At 54.8% G+C, this 6,651-nt stretch overlaps 1 pseudogene; it reads right to left on the reverse strand.

Moving 5' to 3' along the window:
* Positions 1-218: 218 nt before the first annotated feature.
* On the reverse strand, positions 219-6,256 carry LOC123040854 (cation/H(+) antiporter 2-like; annotated as a pseudogene).
* Between the last annotated feature and the right edge of the window lie 395 nt (positions 6,257-6,651).

A 6,651-nucleotide genomic window follows, 5' to 3' on the forward strand; every position in this document is an offset into this window, starting at 1 on the left:
GGCGTTTAGAGTGTGTGTGGTGGAGATGCCCTAATTGCACCAATACGATGAGTTGCATACAGTGTTCCTTGGAAGAGAGTAAATAACAACAATCAGTTAATTTTCTATCTATATTGTCCACGAATACAATGTACAATTTACTCTACAGTACTAGTATTGCCGTATATTCCATTCTCTGATTCTAATGTCATGACGTCGTTCCTGGTTGGACACCGCTAGCGTGACGATCATTGGGTCGTTCCTCTCGTCTTCTTTCGCACGTTGTGGCGCCGGAGCACTAGCACGGAGGCGCCATAGCCGAGCAAGTCGTCCGACGACAGGAAGTCGCCGATAGGCCCCAGCTCCGGGCATTCCTCGTTTAAGCCTCCCATGCCTTTCGTCATCTCCGCCGCCGTGCCGCCGCCACCGCCACCCTTGCCCACCATGAACAACGAGTACATCCCGACCATGGACCACAGCGATTCCACCATCCCCACCCCGTTTCTCACGTGCCTCTCCGTGTAAGAGACATGCCCAGGCTCCACGAACCTCACGTAAAACTCCGCCATGAACTCGTCCGCCATGCCTTCCTCGTCCGCCTCGCCCACCACCATCACCGTGATGTGGTCATCATCGTCGCCCGAGTCGTCGGTGCATGTCGACATCGTCGATCGCACCTCGGTGGTGGCGTCCATGCTCGCTCCTGGAAGGAACCTCGACACCGTCACGCTCACCGACGGGTGGGCCGCCAGCCGCGTCGCGTACGCCACAGCCTCCCGGTCGTCTGGTCCGCCGAGGAACAGAGCCACCACGTTGTGCGCTGGGCTGAGTCTTCGGCTTTGGGGTCTACCGCCCCGCTCCGAATGCCCTCGGCCGTTGACTGCCTCTCCGCTATGGTAATGGTACCGAGGCGGCGCTCGACGAGGATCCCGATGGTGCACGACGCTCTCTGCAGGATCCTTTGGTTGAGCTCCCGCCGGCCCTCGCGGCGGCACACCATCCGCCTGTCGTAGCGCTGCTCCTTGTGGAACAGCACGATGACCAGGGACGCGCGTGTGTCCTCGACGCCATTGCACACGTTGGCGTCCATGGAGACAAGGCTGGAGATGGCCGTCATCTGACGCACTGCGACAATGGTATCGTTTGTGAAGCGGTCGACCGCGGCGACCACCTGGTCGATCTTCCGGGTGTGGCTCCACCGGCCGTTGTCGTCATCGGCGCCGCCCTTGGGGTGGTAGAAATGTGTGATGGCGTACTTGCGCGCGGTCATGAGCTCGATGAGGTGAAGGAGGTATATGACCACCGGCGTGTTGCCCTTGGAGATCTCGGCCAGCGTGAGCATGGCATGGACGCTCCCGGCGCCGTGGACGCACAAGAGGACCCGAAGCTCCTGGTCCAACTTGAGGTCTTGGAGGCAGTGCGAGCAGTACTGGAAGGCGCGGCGCTGCTGGCGGACGATGGCGGCGGACGCTGGCCCGGCCATTAAGGTGTTGACGATGGAGGACACGAGAAGCACACTCTGCGCCTCGTCGCCCCAAATCCCGGCCTTGTCGCTAAGGTTGATCGCGAGGATGTCCACGTAGCCTTTGACGTTGAGCAGTAAGCCGAGCACGAGCGTCTCCCGCGCATGGACGCCGATCATCCGCCCCGCTGCCACCGTGCCGGCCACCCTCCCGGTGGTGCCGAGCAGTGTGGTGAAGGCGACGACGAGAATGAGTTGGGTGGCGGTGAAGCGGCTGATCTTGGCGAAGTCGAGCTTGGCGCCGGTGACCCCAAAGCAGAGGGGCATGATAATCGAGAGGCGTGATTCTGGACCATGGTTCAGCCGAACCTATGGTCGACGCCGTACGATTCAACATCCTGCTACATGTGGATCCGCGTCATGCATTGTTTAACATGCAAACAGCTCCCATCATGCATTTTTTAATCAATCATACACGGATCCTTATGAAAAGTGTTCAGAGATCAATGGTGTCGAGCATAGATTCGGCTGAACCATGGTTCCGTATAACATTTTCGCATGATAATCTGGTGTACGGGGTACGTGAGGTGATCAGACGAGGCTGCGCGCCGTAGGGCCTTCCCGCGGCGTGGCGAGACCGATGAGGAAGGCGGTCATGGAGGGGCTGTAGCCGAATAGGTAGAGGCGCTGCGCAGTGTTGACCATGAAGAGGAGCATGACGCATAGCACGGACATACTGATGTATTGCCGCCCCTTCTTGGCCCTGTTGAGCAGCCTGACTAGCCACACCACCTGTCAGAGTTGTGTCGAATATTATTGTACAAGGTAGGTTATAATTGGACTTGGTTTTGGACTGTGTGTATACAGGGTAGGAGTTGTGTCCTAATAGGACACCTGTATCCTAGGCCTCTCATATATATCGGGGGTAGACACACGATGTAACCTATGCCAACATAATAGCACGGGCACGCGGGGGAGCCGGCGGCGTGTGCCGGCGCCCGGGCGGCCGGGTGCAGTATTGTGACGGTGTCATGGGGAGGAGCGCCCGTAGTTAGGCCCTGAAGATGTAGCCATGATGATGAACCTCGATAATAAATCTCGGTGTCATGCTTGTATGATTGCTTGAATCTTGGTAGATCGACAATGCGCCTCGGATTTATTCTAACAAGTGATATCATGAGTAAGGTTCGAAGAGGTTGCAGAGGTTCATCTAGAGGTGATCGCGAGAATACGAGATCAGTTTGTTTCGTGCTGCGTTCGATCTGGGGGAGTAAAGCATCGAAGGCTCGGGAAGAAAAAAAGGACAAAAGCCATGAGAACAATGGGATCGGAACGATTTGGCGTGATTGGAAGCTCTCGGAAAGCAGCGGCAGGTCAGATCGGTTTGCAGCAGCAATTCAGCGAGAGAGGTCACGGGCGTGGAGACTGGCTGGCGCGTGCGACTACAGCGGTGCTGTATCGCGTGTGCAGCCAACGTCGGGGTAGAGCGGATCAGGTTGATCTGGTCAGGAGCGACCTGGCGGCGGCACCATGAGCCAGCTATGCTCGGTGGAGCAGATGTCGTAGGCGCTGGCAACGTAGCAGCGGCGGCGACTCGGATTGGTTCCGCGTGGAGCGGGGCTGGTGGGCTGCTAGAGGCCCATGTACGGCAGGGCTCTGGATGCGCGCGGATCAGTCGAGGGCTCCAGGCCTGTGCGGGCATGTGCGACGGCAAAGGTTGGTAGGTCCTGGCGCTAGACGACAAATTACTCGTGGGAAGGGCTTATGCATGGATGATCTGTATTGCTGGTTGGGATTGAGGCACGTGAGATTTGTTGTGGAAAAAGGAATTGGAGCATGTCCCCAAGAACGAGGTGTAGAGAGACGTACGCACATGGCTCTGTGATGTTTCGGAAACAAGATGGCATGCAATGCAAGGGCGTGGTGGGTGCATGCTGGTACGTGTACATGCGGAAAACTATGCATGCTATGTATATGCATGGTGTGGCTGTGTGAAGCAAGCTGGAGCGGACGTGGGCGTGGTCGAATTTGCACATTGACTGGATACTCTTACCATTGCAAGACCAATGAGTAATCTTAGAGTTGTCAAGGAATCTGGGACAAAGTTTCAAGGATGGCGGCGTGCGTATAAGGCTTGGAGGAGTCTGGAGTGCGTAATGATAAGATCATGCATGCACAGAACGTCAAGCAATGCACGGATGTGCGGGTGAAGACGATGGAGGATGGAGCATGGTTGCAGTCGGACATACACGGCTGGGTCGGACTGGATTGTCTGATGGACTGACGTGGATGTTGGTCAAAGCAGAAGATGACGGTGATTTCAGCGACGACGACATAGGAGCGTGATGCTGATGGTGGCCGACTTCTGGGGCGTGAAAACATGTGGTGCAGGCCTGAGGGCTTGTGCGGCTTCGACAGACTATGGCGCGGGGTTGATTCAAGACGGTGCACATGAGAGTTTGGAGTCGACAGAGCGCGGGAGGGTGGCACGTACAACCACCATGGAGTCATGTTGAAGGTGGAGCTGGAGTCTGATGGACGACTTCACTCTGTGCTGATGGAGGGGCTACGACGTAAGGATCCGGAGAATTGTAGCCTATTTCAGCGGGAAGGTGAGAGACACGTGGTTCAGACTGGGTACCAGTGATCTGATGAAGACGTGATACTCGGCATCGGTCGGTGATAATCGGTGGTTCTCTGCAGTGGGGTTTAAGGCAGTGGGGGCTAGCTATCCGGGAGACTCGACCAGGATAGCAGAGGCTCGACGCGGTAATAGCGGCGAGGCGTGCGGTAAGCACGGGACACAGTGACAGACCAAGGCACTAATAGTAGACATGTAGTCAGACAAAATTGTGCAAAGGGTGCTGAAGCAGTGTTGACGAGTACCAGATTCAAGTTGGTGACTGAGTCTATCGGTACCGGAAGATGGACAGGAGTTGACCATGGAGAATCTGAGAAAGTGACAGAGAGTTTGGAATTGTCAAAAGCTGAGAGAGTACATGGCCGTATATTTTGTGGTGTTCGGTGCACATGCAAAGTGCGGGTGATAAGTACAGAAGGAGGTTGAGTGCTATAGCTGTGGGACATGTCAGAGACTATCCGGGAAAAAAAGGATGAGACAACTGTGAATTTGACTCAGGGTGACACAGGGCGACGGTGAAATTCTTTCAAGTTTCAGACATGCGGTCAAGAAAGAGCAGTGATGTTGAGTTCAGATAACTCTTATAAGTGGCGTCTAATATGTGAGTTGTTCATTTTCACGCAGACAATGTTCGGTGTGTAATGACGTTGAACGGATTCTCCGGAAATTGGGAGCACAAAGTAGAGTAATGAGGAACTTAATTTTTGCTCGAGCGTTGACTGTGAAGAAGACGAGAAGGGACTACAGTTGCAGGTGGAGTCACATGGAGTCTGGAAGTAGCAGAGGTATCCATGGCGTATCTCAAGTCCAATGTACATGGAGGTTCGACGCATGGATGAATTCAAGATGGTGGAGAATATTCGCCAAAGTGGAGTTTGTTAGAGTTGTGTCGAATATTATTGTACAAGATAGGTTACAATTGGACTTGGTTTTAGACTGTGCATATAGGGTAGGAGTTGTGTTCTAATAGGACACCTGTATCTTAGGCCACTCATATATATCGGGGGTAGACACATGATGTAACCTATGCCAACATAATAGCACAGGCATGCGAGGAAGCCGGCGGCGTGTGCCGGTGCCCGGGCGGCCAAGGTGCGGTATTGTGACGGTGTCACAGGGAGGAGCGCCCGTAATCAGGCCCCGGGGATGTAGCCATGATGGTGAACCTTGATAATAAATCTCGGTGTCATGCTTGTATGATTGCTTGGACCTCCTGATGTATTGCCGCCCCTTCTTAGCCCTGTTGAGCAGCCTGACCAGCCACACCACCAAACGAATGGCGATCCAGATGTTGAGCGACAGGAAGAGGAAGATGATCGGCTTTGCGATCGGCTGCACTTGAAGGCCGCCAGGCGGTGGCTTGGCCTTGCCATCCTTGTCATAGGTGGTCCAGTCGACGTCCATGATACTGACGACGGTGAGGCTGACTATGTCATTGGCGAAGGCGGTGCCCATGGCGAGCTGGCCGGTCTCGGAGCCGGTGAGCTTGAGCTCCGTGACGATGTGGATGAGGACGGGCGAGGCGGTGCTGGTGAGGACGAGCATGAAGAGAGCGGTGGAAGCGTAGATGCCCTCTGGGTAGAAGGTCTCCTTCCATGGGTGCAGAAGGCCATAGAAGAATAGCCCGCCGACGGCAGCGAGCAGGAGGCACAGCGCGGAGCCGCCGCAGGCGAGGACGAGGGAGGCACGCAAGTAGCGCCGCATGTAACACAAGTCCATCTCCAGCCCGGTGAAGAACATGAACACGACGCGGAGGAAGTAGATGGCGTCGTCCAGCGCCATGCCGGCGTCCTCCATGCCTAGCGGACGGAGGTTGACCACGCGGCCAAGCACCGTCGGGCCGACCACCACGCCAGCCTGCATCCATTACTCCATTAGCACGACAAATCAAGTGCTAATAGGGTGATCGATGGATGGATCGGAGCTGCCAAGATATATACTATACGAACGTACCAGGATGTGCGAGATGATGCTTGGCTGGCCCAGGCGTCGAAGGCCGGAATGGAAAAGGCCGGGGAGGGCGAGGACGCTGGCCATGAGGCCGATGACGACCATCAACCTGGCCATGAAGTAGGACCCCTGGAGAACGTCGCCGGGCACTTGCCGCCATCGCCCTCTGTCATATCTTGCAGGGTCTCTTCGTCTTGGGTCGCCGACCGGCCAGACAGGCCTCCGCCGATGAGCTACTTTGCTCTATACTCCCTCTGTTTAGAATCATTTGTCGCAGAAATGGATGTATCTTGTTTTAGATATATTCATTTTTGCGATAAGTAATTCCAAACGAAGAGAGTATGTTGTTCATGAGCTAGCTAGGTGGGTAGGTTGGGTGCTTCTTCTTGATTTGTCCGGTGACGTACGTGATCGGTGAACAAATCTAACTAGTTTAATGATCAATTAACAAGAGCCTCTCCCCACAAGTATTTGTTTGGCTTTCTACCAGAGTGCGTAGCCCCACAAGACAAATATGTCCATTCTAAAAATATATAGACCAATTATGGGCAGCCAATCCGTAGTTAGTTCCATCTTGCATCCTCAATGGACGATCAATGGTTGTCTACAAGTGGGTGCT

The sequence above is a fragment of the Triticum aestivum genome, chromosome 1A (assembly GCF_018294505.1).
Source record: "Triticum aestivum cultivar Chinese Spring chromosome 1A, IWGSC CS RefSeq v2.1, whole genome shotgun sequence".
Classification (NCBI taxonomy): Eukaryota; Viridiplantae; Streptophyta; class Magnoliopsida; order Poales; family Poaceae; genus Triticum; species Triticum aestivum.